The 20,469-nt window shown below is 42.9% G+C and overlaps 1 protein-coding gene across 2 annotated transcripts in view; it reads right to left on the reverse strand.

The window, feature by feature from the left end:
- GPBP1L1 (GC-rich promoter binding protein 1 like 1) overlaps positions 1-20,469 on the reverse strand; it is a 411,897-nt gene that overhangs the window by 267,909 nt on the left and 123,519 nt on the right. The window lies entirely within an intron of this gene.

Genomic DNA, 20,469 nt, shown 5'->3' on the forward strand with positions numbered 1-20,469 from the left:
GTTTATCTTGATACACAAGACAATCCATCTAGACAGCGTGCGCTTGTGCACCCTCTGCCTTGACTGCAGCCAAGAAGAGTTGATAAATCCGGAACTCCCTGGTTCTGTCAAGGTAGAAGCTCAACGCCCTCTTAGGGTCTAGAAGGTGAAGTCTTTTCTCCTCCTTGGAGGGGGAGAATAGTAGGTAGCAAGTGTAATGGACTGCCCCAGATGGAAGGGAGTTACCACCTTAGGCAGAAAAGCAGCCCTGGTCCAGAGTATCATTCTTTCAGCATCAATAGCCAAGAACGGGGGCTTTGAACTTAGAGCTTAAAGCTCACTTACCCTCCTAGCCAAGGTAATCGCAATCAGAAAGACTGTCTTAAATGATAAAAACCTCAAAGGACACCTGTGCAACAGCTCGAAGGGTGAAACCATTAAGAAATTAAGGACAAGATTTAAGTCCCATTGAGGTACAATAAAAGGAGTGGGAGGAAATGTATTCGTAAGACCCTTTAAGAACCTTAAAACAATAGGTGACTTGAATAAGGACGTTTGTCTGGCAGGCAAAGGAATGCAGACAAAGCCAAAAGATAACCTTTCACTGTCGCTACAGCAAACCCTTGCTGAGACAAATAGTGCAAACTGAAGGATGACGGACAAGCAAGCCTTCAAGGGGTCAATGGACTTCTCTCCACACCATGAGACAAACTTGGACCACCTATAAGAATAGATAGACTTGGTGGAGTGCCGCCTGGCTGATAAAATAACTTCCATGTCAGATGGGAGAGAAAAAGAATTCAGGTTGCCCCGTTCAATCTCCAGGCATGAAGGTGTGCGCTCTGGAGGTGGAGGTGTAGAACCTGCCCCTGCAACTGCGAGAGGTGGTCTGCCCTGAGAGGAAGACTGAGCGGAGGGCACGAGGAGAGGTGGAGAAGATCTGTACACCACACCCTTCTTGGCCAATCCCGGGTGATCAATATGACTTGGGCCCGTTCTTGGCGAACCTTCCTCAAAACCCGAGGAATCAAGGGTATGGGAGGAAACGCGTAAAGGAGTTGAGAGTCCCAACTCAACTGAAACGCGTCCCCCAAAGCTCCCTGCATCGGAAACTGGAGACTGCAGAATGACTGTCAGTGAGCGTTCTCGTGAGTGGCAAACTGGTCCATCCGAGGAGTTCCCCACGTCCGGAAGACGTGCCAAACCACCTCACTCGTGATCAGCTGAGAGCTGCCGACTGAGTCTGTCTGCACGTACTTTCAGAACTCCGGCCAGATGATTTGCCATCAGACAAATCTGATGGTCCTGAACCCAGGACCAGAGACGCAGAAGGAGAATGAAGCACCTCCGTTAATATATGAGATTTAAACTCTGCAACAGGCAAACACAAATCCAAGAGTTCAGCTGCCTTTTTAATGACCGTATGATACGGTGCGACATTCTTTGATGGGACATCAGGAGTGGAAGAAAGCTCCCACTCCGGATATAACTCCAGGCCACTTGCCTCTTTAAGCTCTTCAAACAAGTCATCAGACTCCAGCAGTTCTCCCTCCTCCATCTCCTCTGCTCGATACCTTTGTCCTTCAGTAGCCTTTGAGCCTCCCGCCTAGACCTCATCCTCGGGATCAGCGTCGATGGAGCCACAACCGAATGACTGAGCCAGCGCAGACATCGTGCTCGGATCCGGAGGTACAGCCTGTAAAGTATGAGTTGGAGTCGGAATTGGAGCCGGTGAAGATGGTATCAGCGTCGAACACCTTGGAGCCAGGAAATGCCAGGACGGCATGAACGGTGCCTGTGCATAAGTCTGCGGAGCACCCAGATTAGACCATTTGACCCAAGGGACCAGATGGTGCCTTAGAAAGACCCCGTACATCGCATTTAAATAATGCGTCGGGTCTTGACTAGGGCCTGGAAAGGGTGGGTATGGTCCCAGACACTGATCCTGTTGTGGCACAATCTGAGACGGGCCAACCAGACTCGAGGGAGGATCCATCGGAGTCAAAGACCCTTCAGGCAGTGGAGCCTCCTCCTCCTCACGAGATGGTGTGCGCGTCGGCGCCGAGGAAGGATTCGAAGCTGGGGAATGCTCCAGAGAATCCACAGGAGAAGGTTCAGCTTGCAACTCCGGATTTGATGCAACAGGCGAAGGAGAGACTCCTTCCGATGTCGATGTTTTGGAGACTTCGGATCTGACTCCCTTCCAGAGTGACGCCGCGACCCATGCTTCTTCTTTGATCGAGAAGCATGACACGAAGACTACCTCAAAGCAGACCTCTACTTCGAGCGGGACCTCGAACGCCTCCTACCTCTCTTCTTCAGTTTAGCAACGAGCAGCTTCGTGTCTCTCTCTCTCTCTCTCTCTCTCTCTCTCTCGCTCGCAGAGCCTTCGGGTTCATCTTATTACAGCTTGAGCATCCTTGGACGTCGTGGTAAGATGAAATACATTTTCTGGATATCACAATCGGGGAGGATGAGGGTAAGCTCCACACCACCCTTTATAGGAAGCCAACTGAGAAGAATACTCTTCTGAGATATTAGAGTCATCACCCACGCAACCGCAGGGATAATCTCCCATATGGGCAATTCCTGAGGTTGCGTAGGAACTGCAGCAGCAAGATTGACTTTTTCTCTGAATCGGCTGTGCTAATGGAACGCTTGATGGATAGAGGTTATCCATGAAGTTTAGTCAAAAAAGCACGAAAGAGAGCGTGGTTTTGTCACAGGGAATTGTTGTTGGAACCCAAGAATAAAAGAGATAATGAAGATGAAAGGATTTCATGTGTCACTACTTTTAATACCCGGAGTACTGAAATAAAGAAGATTATTAATCGTCACTGGCATTTGGTGGCTGAGGAAACTGGAATATCGTAACCACCTATGCATGCTTACCGGAAAGGGATAAGTGTCAGGGACTATGTGGTACATTCCCTCCTACCAAAGAAAATTTTTGAAAATCAGACATCCTTATGGAATATTCCCCCTGTGCTAGGGCATTATAAATGTGGGGCCTGTAAGGCGTGTACAATTGCCTTGGAGATAAAAGAATGCACGTATAACAACTATAGCCATACTCTGCGTCATCATACCTACTGTAACACCATGGGGGTGGTCTATGCAATTCTCTGCCCATGTGGCTTTAGGTATATAGGCCAAACTACGCAGAAAGTTAAAACCCGCATTCTACAGCACTGCAGTAGAGTTCGCTGCAAGGTACGGGGGCACCCCTGGTAGACCATTTCATCAGGTTTGACCATCAACCAGAAAGTTTAAAATGGTGGGTCATTGAGAAAGTTAAACAGAACCCGAGGGGTGGTAATTTTGCGAATATTCTAAGCACCTGAGAATGCAGATGGATGCATTTTTTTGATACAGTTAATACAGGCTTGAATAAGCATGAAGAGGTCACTAGACAAATGGCCTTTATACATAGTGGCTAAATTAATCAGTGAGCATTATATAGGATCAAGGGATGTTTTTCCGGGTGTCCATGTTTGATCACGTGCTCCTTGGAACCCTTCAGACACACCCCTTGGCAATGCGTTCGCTCAATCAATTTTGTATTTATCTAACTGTAGGACCTGATTTTATTGTTTGTTTAGTTTATGGAATTCTTTAGTCAATGTTAAAAAAATGTGTAAATGTATTTTTTTGTAATAATTTGTTGTTACTGTGCCATTTAATGTTATCTCCCCCTTTTCTGTCATTTATCTTCTTCCAATCGTGTGCCTTACACTCTACCTTAATATTACTACGAGGTCGACAGTTACCTGTGTGGGTATTATTACTATGACACATTAGGTTTTGTGGATGATATTCCACCAGAGGTGGTTGTAATCTTAGCCACCAAGGAACAATGCCATGCCGCCTTTTCATTATTTTTTCCACTTCATTTTTCTACAATTGGCTGAGTCTAAGAATGTGGATACGTGAATATAAATTCCTTGGCAGGGTTAATTCACTTTATTGAGTTGCCCGATGTAGCGTTTCTCTAGTATTTTTTTTATGTTTAACGGGACAGGCGCTTTCTTTAGCCACTACGTGACTTTACGTTACGTGCCTTGTTGATGTACCCATGTACCGAGTAGAAATCAAATTGGATTTTACCGGATTATTGGGATTATTCTTGCATGGAACCCTAGTCTTTTGATGACAGCGACATATCTGAGATTAAGGTAACCATTTTAAACAACTTTGTATTTGGTGACGAAGGTATTCTTGTTAGAGTGTAATACGGCAACTCACCATTTTATTAATGTGCATTTCTGTCTGGGCCGCTTTCATTTAAGTGCCGGTGATGTTGCCAATCGTAATAATTCTGCCACTGCCGCCCAACCATCTTCAAATCCTTCAAATCCTTCTGGCCACGAATGTTTGACGTTTTGAGTGAGTTCGCCCGTTCTGGTAAATTGTTTGAGCATTTGGGCTCATAACCTCTTGGGAGGGTTGTGTTGTAATTTAGTGTTTCTTCCTTTCCTTTTGTCTTACGCTATAGATCAACTACAGGATCATTTCCACTTGTTTGATATTAATACTAAATTGGATTAGTATCTGGCACACCATAAACGGGTGAGTGTCCTTTATGATACTTTCTTTATCGTGATAAATAATCTGGCTTAGTGCCCATCTCAGAGATAATGATCTGTGTTTCTAGGTCGTCCTCATTCATTGTCTGGACCCTTGTTTCATATTGCAACCATGGTAACGTACCCTACCAATTAAATTGGTCTTATTGCATCCTTGTAACTGTAATAGACAGTATATTGATTATATTGTTAATCTTTTTAGGTATATCCCTGCCCCTCTTCCCCACTGTCCAGTCCTGAAGACCCACAGCAGAGGTGTCAATTTACCCCGTATTGCGCCAGGGTCGAAACGTCAACAGTTTTTCCCCCCGCCATTTTGAGGCCTGCACCTTGTTCCCATGTTCCCGTGTCCTTGTCACCTCCTAGATTCTGCCCCTGATTAATTGGTTTTTGAACATTGTATGGGCAGGCCTCTGTGTAGTTCAACTAGAAGAACCACATTTTAGTTGAGCTTAAATTATCTGAATTTTCCCTTTTGAATTTTTCCTTCTTCCAATCACTTGAGCACCTTCTTTACACATACTTACTGCATCTGGCAGTTTCCCTCATTTTATTCAAATTGTATTTGTGTACATATGTTTTATATATATTGTAAATAAATTAAAATAGTGACCGATGAAGATTTACTCTTTAATAATGATGTTGGGTACTATGAACGATTAATACATGTATATGGCTGTTTATTGTTTTTCCATCTCCCCCTTTTTCCCTACAGGATTTGTTCATTTAAGTGTAAATAACAATTCATACATTGATTTGTGTTCTTTTAAATATGTCCAGGACCATCTTGTTTTCTTATATTAATTGATACCCAGGTACTTTGACTTATAGGGTTAACCCCATTTATTGAATGGTGGTCAGATGACAGGCACCAAACGCAGCTCTCGTGCAGATCCGTTATCGACATTAACTTTCCACATGCTCACCAGGGCTTGAAACCAGATTTCCTCAATGACATTGACAGGAAACAAGCATCAGTAACAAAGTAACCAAACACGCTACTGAGAATCCCAAGAAAAACCGTTAGAGTCGACGACGCAGAAAAAAGGGAACTGTCATCACGCTGACTGGGTCCTATTATGGATTCAGTGACGTCAGCGGAACTGCGTGCAATGCTGTGCTTCTGTGACGTTGGCGTGAGGAGCTACGAAAGAATTTCCGAATGTTGCAGACGCAGGGGATATTCACAAGGTGAAGAATCCATTGGCAGATGTATCCATCAGAATTTTACTTTCTGCAAGAAACAGTGAGACAGCATCAATAATAAAACTTAGCAAACATTTTCATCCTGTATGTTCTGCTCATTGCAGAGTTAGGGATGTTAAATATCTTTCAACAGTAATCCTATTGAGTGGATTTCAGACAATGGATTGTCTCAGGATACTTTTTAAAAAAGATTGTTTTACTGTGCTTACAAAAATAGAGTTTGTTCAGAAATTAGGCTGGCTAAAATCCCAATTCACACCTAATGGAATATGGCCTCCATTCCGCAATCTTTTCTTCTCTGCCTTTGTGGAAATGGCACATACAGCTGGCTGCCTAGGTGAGAAACACACTGCCATTTTAATAGCATCCTATTCTACCTAATGGAACTACTGCAGTTTTCCACAAGGGTTCCCTGAAAATTACACTAACTCTCCAACTGAAATTAAAACAAGCACTGGCAAAGTCAAGGAGATGCATCTTTATTCTATTTGTATTTATGTAGCACCTAATACCCCTACTGGGGTGTTGAAGCTCTTTACCACAGGGGGTACGCTACTACTGAACACAAAGGTTAGTGGTTATTCCAATAGTTATTAGTCAAAGTCAAAGTCAAAGTTTTTTATTTTGTTTCGGTACTCTTTCGAGGACCACAAAATCATTTAAAAGAAAAATACATATTACATTAACATACAATTTAATACATTTTCAGTGTTATTTTAAAAAATTTATAAATCTTGTTACAAACATATTCGTTAGGTGGATTAGCACACATGGAGATGAAATCCCTTGCTTTCGTGATCCTGCAGGACCGATATATTGGTTCTAGGCATGTTACCCTAGCAGTAACAACAACTTTATTAGGACATACAAAGAGCATGTGTTCTAAGTTCTGTTTACCCCCCGAACATAGGTTACATTGAGAGGAACTGTTTGGTTTCCAGGTGGAGGTAAAAGATAACAAAGGGAGAATACCCAGACGTAGCATCATGATCGTACGCCTTACGCCATGGGTAAGAGTGTATTCCAGATATGGCAATTTTAACTTATATTCTTGGGAGTCAGCAAAAGGTTTGTACAAAGATAGTTTAGTACAATGTAAATGATCTAACTCATAACTTAATTTTGGGGAAAATGTTTTTAAAAATAGTTTGAGTTGTGCGGGTGTCCAAGAGGATAACATTTCTGCACTAATTTTTGCTAAACAAAACGCCTCTCCCAAGTTTTTCACAAAAGTAGAGTTGATGGCATCCTCTCTAAAGATCTCAATTTTTAGCAGATGTCGTAGGGTCCCCGTATTAGAATGCAGAAGGTTATAGGCCCACCTTATGAGGCTTGCTATTGATATTGCAAATGCGCTGGTGATCGTACATTCAAGCCTTAGGGCCTGTACAGGTGTTGAGTTAGAAACTTTCAATAGCTTTTTTAGTGTTTTCCCTTCATTTGTATCCATATAACTCCATTGTTTTAGGGGAATATGTTCTGAGGCGTAAGATAGAACCGGAGATATTTTGGCTCTATAAATTTTTATCAGTGCTGAGAAATGCCTACTTCCAGTCTTCCTATACAGGCGTGATATGGCACCTGCGTGTAGGTCACATTTCCTTTTTAGATGGGTGATTTGCTTCTTGTTACTCAAGTTATGCGTAAAGATTCTTCCAAGATAAGTATATTCCTTTGTCTGTTCCAAGATCTCGCTTCCCAGTTTCCATTGGAACCTCACTTCTTTATTCTTTTTTGTAAATGCAACTACTTTAGTTTTATTAATGTTTGGAGTTAGAAAGTGATCTTTCGAGTAATTGTATAAAGCGTCCAAGAGATTTTGGAGACCAAAGGGTGTCAGATCAAACAAGACAATATCGTCCGCATAAAGTAAACAATGTATCGGATGAGATGCCATTTTCGGTGGGGTGCTTTGCCCTTGTTGTAAGTGCGACGGCAGGTCGCTCAGGTAAAGAGAGAATAAAATCGGGGCCAACAGACACCCTTGCTTTAAGCCATTAGATGTATGTATTATTTTTGACATGCCCCTCTCGCCCCCCATTTGGACACGGCACCAGGTATTGCTATGTAGGTTCACGATTAGTTGCAATAAAGGCTCTGAGATACCCATTTTTCTCAGTTTCGACCATAATGTCGGCCTATCGACCCTGTCGAACGCTGTTGAATAGTCGATGAAGGCAGCATATATTGTTTGCGATTTCCCGGTTACGTATTTGTCTAGTAGAAATTGAAAGATAGCTATATTATCCGTAACCGAGTGATTCGATCGGAACCCGGCTTGAAACATGGGAATTAGTCCAGTTGAAAAAGCCCAAAGCTTTAACCGGTCAAGAATTTCAGCCGCAAAGATCTTTCCGCCAGAATCCATTAAGGCAATTTGTCTATAATTGCCAGCAATAGTCCTTTTTCCTTTTTTATAAATAGGAATTATTGTGCTTCCTTTCCACGAGTTTGGGATGTTCCCAGAGTCGAATATGTAATTAAATAGTGGCGCTAACATCTGACCCCAAGCTTTATGGTCAGCTTGATAAACCTTTATCGGGATCTGGTCAGGACCGGATGCACCCGTACTTCGTGCCTTTTTGATATTCAAGGCAATTGACTCTGCCGAGGCCCTGGAGAGTTTTATATCATTGTTTTCCTTTTTCTGTTCAAATGCCTTTCTCGCACTACCCTTCATGTTGGATTTATACAGATCATTTAAAAATGTGTCCCAGTCTTCTTCTGAGACGGGGATTGCTTCGAGCTTCTTTTTAGTTCCCGTCATCTTGGCTATCAAGGACCAATATTTTCGTTGGTTGCATTGCCTTGCTGCAATTTGAATGTCCATCCAGTTACGGTCCTGTATCAACCTTTCCTGTCTAGCACGTTGCCTACGGATTTGGTTCTTTAATTTGTTTATTTCCGCTTTATATAATGGTGTTTTACACAAGTACTGAGCCCGAATCATCCTGTTTAGCATTTTTACCGTTGGCTGATTGCAGTTTTTGTGCTTGCTGACGCACTTTCTTTGTGCAGGTCTGTCCTGTTTTAATTTGCTTTGTATTGCATTTTTGAGTTCATTTAGTACAATTTCATAGTTTTTGATAGGATCTTCAGAGTAGATATTGGTTAACAATTGGGATTGTGTGATTAATACTTTCAAATAGTCCAAGTTTTCCGCCTCCCAATAAATCCGACGCTGGACTGGATTTACTTCTATTATGGGTTTACTGAATATTGGGTCGGTCTGGTAAGTGATTGGTGGCATCCAGAGTGTTGTTAAGCAGAGAATGGCATGATCACTTTCATCATTAAATTTGACAGACAAGTCAGAAATTTGTTCTCTTAGCTCATTCCCACATATAAAGTAGTCTAAGATGGAGGAGACTCCATTTCCTTGTCTTGTGAATGAAGCTGGCTTGTCTCCATTAATATTTCCATTTAGAATTATCCCATTTATAGTTGGGAGGAACGATAGTAACAGGCTTCCTCTTTTATCCGACTTCACTCCTTTTGGAAGTTGCGGGAGTGCTATTTCCAATGATTCCTCCTTAAATAACGTTGACCATTTCTTTATCTCGCTATTTGATATTTTGGCGTTTAGGTCACCCATCAAAATATATGGTAGATGATGTTGATCTTCGAGGATGTTGGATATGGTTTCTAATAGATGATCGAATAAAGAGTCATGTTTTTTACTTGGTGGAGCATAAATGTTGAAAAGTAATATTTTCTTATAAGTGCCTGTAGGCTGTAATCTGAGTTGAATTTTGATACATTGTAGGTTGTGCGAATATGTATCAATACTTTCTTGTGACCAGCAATAGTCTTCTTTCAGTAGGATTGCCATACCTCCTTTCGCGTGACCCCTTTTAGATTTTTTTGCTGGGTTTTCGTAGACGTAATACCCTTTTTGCGTAAAGGAGGTGGTTGACCATGTTTCCTGCAACGCTAGAATGTCTGGATTATCTTTTGTTACACCTTTCATTTTATTGTGAGTTTTCCCGGCCATATTCCATAGCGATATTTTCAGACCTTTGTTAAACCTGACGTTGATGTAATTTGTCCATTTTGTTGCCGTTTAATACTTCTGGTAACCACGTCCAAGATTGTTGGTAATCTTCATCTTCTATTGGATTAATGTTCCTTGACCACACCGACCTTTCGCCTTGCCTTACTTGTATTTTTAATTTGTCTTTCCTCATGTTGTTTGATGTACGTTCATCCCTTTCTATGTTAGGTATTTTATCAGTAAGATGTTGTTTAGTTACTACGGAATTTTGCAAGTTGGTTTTGATGTCTGAGATTGAGATTACATCATATCCGTGTTTTTGTAGAATTTCTTTTTCTCTCATGATTAGACCTGGGAGAACTGGAGAGAAGAATGACACTTGTGCGAATTGAGTATTTTCTATTTTTGGAAAGCGTACTAGGTCTATTTCTCTACTTGTCAGAGAGATCAAGGAAGGAATTTCTTGCAATAACTGGACTATTCTTCCTCGATTGAGCGGGATATTATCAGTTGGAAAGAGTTCCTCGATAGTTAAATGTTTTGATAGTGTTCTGTCCCACTGCCTAGTTATATGGTCTTGTAGATTTTTTGGATTGACGATATTTTGCTCTAATGGTTTTCTTACTATTGACTGGCAATATTCATCTGCATTAGGGTTCAAAGGCTTCGCCGGCGTAGTTATTTTAGTCGGTGAAGTGATCTCCAAATTAGTATAAGTATGTTTTTGAAATTTGAGTTTGTTCCCTTTTTTCTTATGGATTCTTCTCAGGGCACGTCCTCGCTTTTTCTTGCCCATATTTTCTTTCATTTCAGTGATTTTTTCAATTTTTCCTGTCTGTTTGGTTTCATTTTCTTTGCTATCCTTCGACAAATGTATGTTATTTTCGGTGGATATCATACCATAACCAATCTCAGTTTCTTTGTTGGAAAAAATGGGATAATTTTTGAGACTATTTTCAGAAGTGTATTCCTTTTCTTCACTGAAAAGCTTTTTCAGAGAGAAGATTATGGGTGGGTTTTCCTTAGATTGCAATTTCTTAAATTCACTTTCCTGTATTTTCGCATCTGATGTTTGCGTGCTTACACTTTGCATTTTTTGAGATCTTGAACTTTTTTTACAACCAGCTTCAGATGGTACCTGGTTGACCGTTTCTGATTCCTCGGATGGGGCTTTGGGTGACTCTTTTTTCTTTTTTTCTTCCACCAGATGTTTGAGAATGCCTATTTGGACGTCCAATGTGTCGTCTGAGTTGGCTAAGATTTGGCCGAGATGTGTGAGAACTGATTCCAGAATGTCTTGAAGGGAGAAGAGTACTTTGGACAGGGGTGGAAAAGCAGCTGGAAGGGTTGTGTTAGGAAAATAAAGATTTGTAAGATTGGATTGATTAGAGAACAGTTTAGGTGATTTATCTGGGGAACTAGTGAATGGTTGATTTTTCCTTAATGGAGACGTTAATTTCTGTTCTTCGGTCTTCGTAATGATATTCACGGAGACCTCATTAGCTGATTTGTTCTCCTGTTGTCTAATTGGTGTTATTTGCGACATCTCTAGAATCAGTTGAGAATACTCTTCCGAGGGCGGATTATTTGGCTGATTTATCTCTGGATTAGATGATTCTTGATTATGATTGCTTAGTGCAGCAAATAATTCTGACTGGCGTTCACTATCAATAGTAATAGAAATATGTTTATTTTCTTCTACCGATGTTCGAGGAGATGAGTGGTTTTTCTCGGAAAGAGTAGAAAAGTATTTGGTTATTGCGGGTGTGTTAGAAATTTGGCCAGGTTTCATAGACTTATCGACAGATTTTCTAATGGCTGCATCGGTACCCATGCGTTTCATGTAAATTGTTCTTGAGCGCAATTTTTTCAAAGCCATCATTGAGGAGTATTGTGGTCAAGAAAACAGGTGGGCTCGATCTCCTGGAGTCGATGTAAGGGGGGTGACCCGTCCCGTCCTTGGTCGTCCCCGGACGGCCACAGACGGCCCGCCCTTTGTCCGGGCTTAGTCCCGCGCTTGGTCCCACGCGCGTCCCGCGTCGCGTGAGTCTACAAGTTGCTTTATGCGCGTAGCCAGTGGGCGTGTCCGTGGGCGTGGCAACCAAGCGGAACACGAAGAGCTTGGCAATCCTTTACCTCCTGCAACGCGGAAAGCAGCACAGTTAGTCCGATATCCTGGCAATGCACAATGAAAACAGCAGTCAAGTGAGTGGCGCCCGCGAAGCGGGTGTCACGAAATAAAATACTGATTTCGCCGGTGGGCGTGTCCGTGGGCGTGTCGCCTGGGGGAAGAGGCAGCAGCTGCTCCAGGCAGGGGTTGCTGGGCCTCGCAGTCCCCCGGGCTAGATGTAGTTCTTGATTACGTCCTTGCCTCAACCCTGGAGACTCAAGCTGGGAGCGACGGTCAGAGCAGCAGACAGCAGCTCTCGCTCACACCAGCGAGTCCCCGGGGAGGCAACCAAACGGAACACGAAGAGCTTGGCAATCCTTTACCTCCTTGAAGGCTACGAAACCAACGTGCAGCAGCTCCTTCTTCCAGGGAGATCTGTCGAAACGAAACACTTCCTGTAACCCAAGGCAAAGTTATTAGATATTGGGATTATTCACGTGCTCATGAAGCTTAACTATGCACTTCCTCCAGTTTCTTTGTGGTAGACTACTGTGTTACAGTATATTAGTGTGAGCTCATATAAATGGAAGATATTAGGAGTGGGTATGCATATCGACTCAGTGGTATTGTTAGACAGCAAGGAATGGCGACACAAAAGGAACGGTATGTGCAGTTTGCAAAAGTATAGTAAAGTGCAAGGCAGGCAAGCAACACAGTAGGATACACAATAAGGAATGCAGCTGGAGGGCAAGAAAAGGATCATTTACTAGTAAGGAAGGAAAGGGCAATCAGTTGGTCCTTGTTCTTTCAGGGTGTTAGAAATACACTGGGAGGAGAAAGCTTTTTGGGATGGCGCACAATCTGTGGCAGCTGAAAGGGTAGAAATAAGTTGGTATTTGTCACCTGTACATGGCGCTATATGAATATTTAGTGGTTCGGTTTCACTGTCATTTGATGGGTTATATCAACAGCGAAAGAGATTCCCAGTCTTTTCCACTTTGCACTGTGGTCTCTGTTCTCTCTAGCATGAGGCACTGTGTTATTTGGTATGCCCAGTTAGCTGGTAATTTAACTCCGACATTCAAGATTTAGAGGAGAGGACCATTTTGGATTGGTACTGTTTTAAAGGGGTTGGGCTGCTTTGACTCTTCCTCAATTTTAGAGGATTTTCAGAGGGTCTTTCAGGGACATTTTGACAGAGCGGTCAGAATTTGTGATGGAACTCCTATGTGTGAATAAGATCCTACTTAGAGGTTCTTCTAACCTCTAAGTGATTTTCCATGGCTCAACTTCACTGGGGGCTTGTACTGAAGAAGTAGTATCAACAATGTTTTTTTTCCTGTAACAATGAAAAATGCTATGCTCAGCCTGGGACAGAAGTTCCTCGGCTAAGAGTATTTGGTGATTTTTGATTGTAGATCACACTAGCTGAAATGGGATCATCTTCTTCCAATTAGGAGCCATAGCAGATCTTTCAGGAAAGAGGAGATACAGGTTTCTACATTTACATTTAGAGTTAAGTCTTGCTGCTCAAATCACCACATTCTTCCAATGGTTATGAATAGAATTTTGTGGTATAGTCCACTCACAATCTAGTTTTGAGAAGGTGAGTGAGAACAACACCCGAAATTCAATATTTTTAATCTTTATAAACAGTTTATTTTTCTTAGACTTTCGCTCGGGACACTAACTGAATATAAAAGGAAAACAAGGAAGTGTCAGAATTTGTAAGAAACACTGCTTCTGCAGTGGCATAGGGAGCAGCCCTATGGCTTCCTTTGAGCCTGCTAAATCCACCTACCTCAAACTACAGTGAGTGCAGCAGCCAATCCCTACCCTAGCACGAAAAAAAGCCTTTGTGTGCCAAGGCCTGTACCTTCATGCAATATTTGGAATGCACAAGATAAACAAAATCTCCTGTTTATTCATAACCTGTCAAGAATGGGCTTTTATAGACCAGCTGGGAGGGGTGAGGAGCAGAACAGAAGGCGAGAACTAGAGCACAGTCAATCCTTTGGAGTGCCAAAAGAAAGAAAAAAAAGTATCTCTGAGCAATCCCAAAACATTAGGGGCTTAGATCGGATATCTAGAAAGGACCTTCATTAAGACCAGTTAAAGACAGGAAGGACTGTTCTTTAATATGTATAGTTACCCTTGCTGCAAGTGTAACTTCTTAAAGATGTAACTCCATTAAAATGTTTTTATTAGATTACTTCTATTGCTATTAGTGTTAGAATAAATACATTTAAAGTGGTTATTTTTACAGAAGTAAACATTACTGTGGCAAGGTTAAATGCTAGAGCAAACCTAGAGTATTCCCAACTTAATCTCAAAAGGCATGGTGCTCCAAGGGGAAAAAAGCGGCCACCAACAAACAGCTTGATTAGGACAACCTCAATAACTTTCGATTAAAGCAACCCCTAAGCAGCCAAATATTCAAACTAATGTAGGAGTACAAAAAAGTTTTTGTTCTTCGTTTTTTAAATTTTCTTTTTTCTTCACATTTTAGTTGATGTTCTTAATACACTTCGTAGTCACTCCGGTAACTTCTGTAGCCAAGACGTGATTAGTCAGTTAGGTACATAAACCTATGACTATATCAGGGTTACAAGATACATATAAACCATCAGCTGAACATTTACATGGAGCCGTGACACCACCAGCTAAAGAGCCCAAGTGCTCATTTAAAGGATCTGTGTCTTTACCACACTTATCACTGTGTGACTCAAATGAACGAGGCCTCTAGCATATTTTTGATAGATAATGTGCGCATATGTGTATTTAATCCTTTATTAGGACCTCTGTACTCAGATGCGCAAGTACAAAAGGGGTACATGATTCGGTCCCAAAAAACTCAGTATTTGTCCATATTCTAACCATGATTAGTATGTTGGAATCTCTTGCGCCCAAGCGTAATAACAGTTAATATATAATAATGTAGGCATGCATTCTTATTGTTTCACCTTAGTGCTCCCTTACAACTCCTAGAGCAGTCGTAGTGCTGTGAAGTCATCACACCTGCTCACTTGTTCTCACATTAACAAAATCCAATATCATATCGTTGCATAGGCATAAAGATGAGATAAAACAGAGTAAAACTAGGTAACGAGAGAGAGAGAGAGAGAGAGAGAGAGAGAGAGAGAGAGAGAGAGAGAGAGAGAGAGAGAGAGAGAGAGAGAGAGAGCGAGAGAGAGCGAGAGAGAGAGCGAGAGAGAGCGAGAGAGAGCGAGAGAGAGCGAGAGAGAGAGAGAGAGAGAGCGAGAGAGAGAGAGCGAGAGAGCGAGAGCGAGAGAGAGCGAGAGAGCGAGAGAGCGAGAGAGAGAGACTAAGTCAATGGGTGAGTTTTCACATTTACCAAGAAACTAGATTATCTAATTAAGCAATATACCAATACAGAGGGCAACAGAACACCATCTGTGAGTGAGAGGAGTATCATTAGTAACATATCTAGTAGTGTGGATAAAGATCCTGAGGAGAGTGCATCTAATCAAAACCCAGGGGGTACTTTGAAAGATGTTGAGGATGAGGATTGGAAACAAGAAAATTAGCTCAAAAACGAGGGGAAGATACCCAGAATAAAAAGGAGGGTGCAAAGGGATGGGCAATTCACAAAGAAAGAAGAGGAATGCAAACGAGGTAATGGAACAAAAACAAGTGAATAGAGAATAACTTGAGTGTAAAAGTTATGAATTTTTGAAGAGACCACTGTCGGATGACATGATATCTGTCTTTTAAAGAGGCATGAGTTTGTCGAACACAGATGTGTGACATTGTTAATAAACAGGTGGATACATACAAATATGTGAGACATTTAAAAGTGAAAAAAAATCTTTGCTACTAAAAGTGAAATAAAACAAAAGTAGTTAACATGGCAGTGTCCTTGTTGAATTTTCTACACAGGATGTTTAGGATATGACGTTGTTGTCAACAACTGAAAATGAGGAAGATCCTATTACACTGCATCTATACACTTCCTAAAGTACAAAAAAAATCTACCCTTCCCACCTGGTAGGCCTATAATATCAGGAATAATGGGCCCTACCTACTAAGGTACTCTCAGAATGTGTTAGTTTTTTTTTTTTAGACGGGTTCAAACCTACCAGCATATATTAGAGACACCAAGCATATACTTAATATGTACTTACATTTTTGAATGACCTTAAGTGGGAATCTGAAGAGATTAGAACAAGAAAACCCTGCCTTGAAAATTAAAGTAAGGTCCTACACAGGGATCCTAAAATACCAATGGAGCCAACACTGCCCCTTAGAGCCAAAATTCAGAACAATCCATCATAGTTTTTTATTTATGGCATGAGCACAATCTACATTACAGAAGAACACATTCATTTATGGTAGGCACGGGGAGACAAAGCGATTTGCCCGGAATCACAGGATGTTGAGCTGATGCAGAGATTCGAACGTAGCTCCCCAGCTCTAAAGTTCGCAATTCTAGAACTTGTGGCAGGAGGTATGTCTAAAAGTGTATGTCGGTACTGGCCATCAATGAGAGAGACCTGTGCATTTTTCAAATCGTTGGTGAAAAAATATGAGTATGCTGCTGGAGATGTGGGCCGCCGTGCCACCAATGTACTTACCGGGGGAGGGTAAACCCCCATTATCCCTTAACTTTCTTTCCACATACTTTCATTACGAAAGTACCATGACTCCGCAATGCCATTATAACGCATGGAATAACATTTTATATGCTTTTACCATGCATACATTCACAACGAAATTCGTTCTAAATGCATGAATGGTAAAAGCATGTGTTTTTTTAAATGTTTGGATATGGTAAGTATGGGTTTAGGGGTATATGTTTTGGGGTACTGAGGTATATGTTTTGGGGTGTTTGGGAATGTTAAGGGTTCAGATATAGTTAAGGGGGAAAAGGGTGGGTTTAGGGATAGGTATGGGTTTTGGGGTACAGGGGTATTTTAAGGGTTCAGGGCTAGGTTCGGGTTTTGGGGTACATGGTTATTTTTAGGGTTCAGGGCTAGGTTTGGGATTTGGGGTACAGGGATATTTTTAGGGTTCAGGGGTAGGTTTGGGTTTTGGGGTAGAGGGGTATTTTAGAATTCAGGGCTAGGTTTGGGTTTTGGGGTTGTGGTATTTTTAGGGTTCAGGGCTAGGTTTGGGTTTTGGGGTAAAGGGGTATTTTTAGGGTTCAGGGGTAGGTTTGGATTTTGAGGTACAGGGGTATTTATAGGGTTCAGGGCTAGGTTTTGGGGTACAGGGGTATTTTTAGGGTTTAGGGATAGGTTTGGGTTACAGGGTATATTTATAGGGTTAAGATGGGTTAGTGTTTAAGGGTGTTGGGGTATTTTGAGTAAGGGTGGGTTATGAGGTGCAGGGGTATTTAAAGGGAGCAGGGTGGTATTAGCACATGATATGAGACATGGCATGAAGGGCAGAACGTACCACACACCCCCAGCACACCCACAGCACAATGCAGACAGGCCCACATGGGGCTACTTTGCTGGCACGGTTCTTTTACCTTTTAAATGTATATGGTGGGCGTCTGCATAGCCTATGTCCTTCTACTGCAACTGCCCTTTCCAACTCTCTATTGGGTGTTGTGATTGGTAATGTGGTTCCGGAGATTACCCGCCTCAAAGGTTTGGGCTCTCTCTTTATTATATTAGTATGGATGGATATATATGCTCACTTCTCGCAAAAAATGGAAAGTAGATGGCGTGTCACTTCAAATATCGTTGCCAGCTGGTAAAAAGTTAACTTTTTACAAGCGGACAATAAACGATATTTGAAGTGACACAGTGTCGACATGCCATCTTTTGGGAGAAGTGAGCATATTTAGGACCGAGTTTCGGAGGTTTGTGAGCGTCGACGCGGCTTTTGGTTTGGAGGTGGGGGCTGCCGAAGCAACGACGGACGGACGTCCGTCTGTCCATCCTCACCCACGCACACAAGGCCCTCCACGACCTGGGCCCCAAGTACCTCAACAACCGCCTGACCTTCTACACTCCCACCCGCCAGCTACGATCAACCAGCGTCGCCCTCGCCGCCGTTCCACGCATCCGCAGAGCCACCACCGGAGGAAGATCCTTCTACTTGGCAGCCAAGACATGGAACTCCCTCCCCATCCACATCCGGCTAACCCAGGACCATCTCTCCTTCAGGAAGAAACTCAAGACCTGGCTTTTCGAGCAGTAACGTACCCCTCTCCCCCAGCGCCTTGAGACCCCTCCGGGTGAGTAGCGCGCTATATAAATGTCAAGATTGAATAATTGATTGATTGATTGATGGTGACGTTGCAGCCTAGTCCATATAACATCATAGACAATAAGTTTAAAAGAATACACTTGTGGAAAGTGCTGTTTGGGAGCTTCCTATGCTTACATTTGATATTGAACAGAAGGTAAAGTACTCACAGAGCAAGTGTGCTTACTTACACGATTTTATTGGTGTATACATAAGTATGTCCACTTGATTATTTCTTTTCTCCTATGTGTAAGAGAAAATCTCAAGGTATCAACAAGTCAAACAGATTAAAGAGCGGAAGGCAATGTCTCTAGCTATTGGTCGGGATTCCACTGGTGAGCCACAAAGAAAATGTGAATGACCAAATCATCTTAGTAGGAGAAAGTGGTTCAAGCGAGGCCACGAGAAAGAAGACATGAGGGTTCTGTAGGGTGGCAGTGAAAATAAAATATTAAAGGAACAGCATTCAAACAGTGAGTACAGAAAGTGCATAAAACGAGAGCTGATTAGAGATTGGCAGGGAAGCATGAATTCATACCAAAAGGAACAAATTACGGCCATGGAAGCGGGAGAGCGCGTCATCCCAGGTCCGGTTGAAATGGACACCACACGGAAAAAAGAAGCATTAGCCGCACGCGAAAGTGAAAGCAGTGCGACCCGGCAGCGGAGCGTGAAAGCAATGAAGTGAGAGGAAAGACAGATGGCACTATCGGGCATTGAAAGCTGGCGGTTGCGCGTGCAAGCGCTAGGCCAGCCATAGCAGCTTGCGGTAGCAATTTACAGTCCCCACTAAATGTCTCGCAGAGCAGCACCTGCGCTGGCTCTAGGGAGACCTAAAAATGACAATAATGAAGTAATACTACCACAAAATGTGCTGCATTATGCAGCTTAATTGGCCTATTCATGCCACATAAATTGGTCAACCCTGCCACATAATTTGGTCCTCTCCAGTCACATAAATCTAGTGGCCCTGCATATAATAGAACTAAAGCGCTTCAGTTTACCTTCTATCCACAGCAAAAAATTTAAATGTAGCATCCTAATTTGAATTTGCCATGCTAATAAAAATGGAATACCACTTTTAGCACCTCACCATCAGAGTTGTTGGCTGACTAACAATTCAAAAAAGACAAGACCGCCACGGAGGAGTAACGAGAGAGCAGGTTCATTGATGGGGCTGGAAACGGTCAAGAAAATAGATGGGCTACAGTGGTCACATTGACCGAGGGAGCTTAAAATGCCGTACAAGCTTCATACTACACTGTAAGTGCTGTTATTATGCCATCTTAATGGTACTTGATGGGTCTGCTTTCTAAAGGATGGAGTAAAACCAGAGACGTGGAATTAACCGCATGTTTCAACAGTGTGTTCAACTCATCGAGCCAGTCTGCAGCCTAGCGTATGCACCTCTGTCGGATCAATCAATGAACTTGTAAAGCGCACAACTTACCCGTGAGGGTCTCAAGGCGCTGCGGGCGCGCAGGGTGCTGCTACAGCTCGAAGAGGCAGGTCTTGAGGAGCTTTCTGAAGGTGAGCAGGTCTTGGGTCGGTCGCAGATGGAGCGGGAGGGTGCGAGGAAGGATAAGGATCTGCCACCAGACATTCGTTGGACGAGCGGGACGGCAGCCAGGGCGAGGCTGACAGAGCAGAGCTGGCGGGCAGGGGTGTGGAAGTTGAGTCTGTTGTTCAGGTAGGCTGGTCCAGTTTTGTGGAGCGCTTTGTGTGCGTGGGTGAGTTTGAAGGTGATCCTCTTGTTGACAGGGAGCCAGTGCAGGTCTCAGGTGGGAGGTCATGTGGCTGCGACGGGAAACGTTGAGGATCAGTCAGGCAGAGGCATTTTGGATGCGTTGTAGTCGTTGCAGGAGTTTAATCGGGATTCCTGCGTAGAGCGCGTTGACGTAGTCCAGCCTGCTGGTGACGAGGGCTCGGGTCACCGTTCTTCTGGTTTCGGGTGGGATCCACTTGTAGATCTTGCGTAGCATGCAGAGGGTGTTGTAGCAGGAGGAGGAGATGACGTTGACCTGCTTTGACATGGAAAGGGAGGAGTCTAGGATAAATCCTAGGTTGCGTGCGTGGTCTGTGGGTGTGGGAGCTGCTCCCAGTGTGGTCGGCCACCAGGAGTCCCAAGCAGAGGGGGGTGAGGCCGAGGAAGAGTACATCAGTCTTGTCCGGATGTTTTGTAATGCTCAACTTGGCTGTTCGGGGGGTCCTTACAGCACAAGCATATTATGGTTGTCCAATGATTCCTGTTAAAAGGAACAACGTCAACATCTATAGAATCGTTTAGTGTATAGTTAGTTAGAATCGTGATTGTGTAGCCCTCATTTAAATATCCTGACTGCATTAGAACAGTTCTTGGTGGGGTGCCCATGATA

This window comes from Lissotriton vulgaris, chromosome 1_2, assembly GCF_964263255.1.
Source record: "Lissotriton vulgaris chromosome 1_2, aLisVul1.2, whole genome shotgun sequence".
NCBI classification, from domain to species: Eukaryota; Metazoa; Chordata; class Amphibia; order Caudata; family Salamandridae; genus Lissotriton; species Lissotriton vulgaris.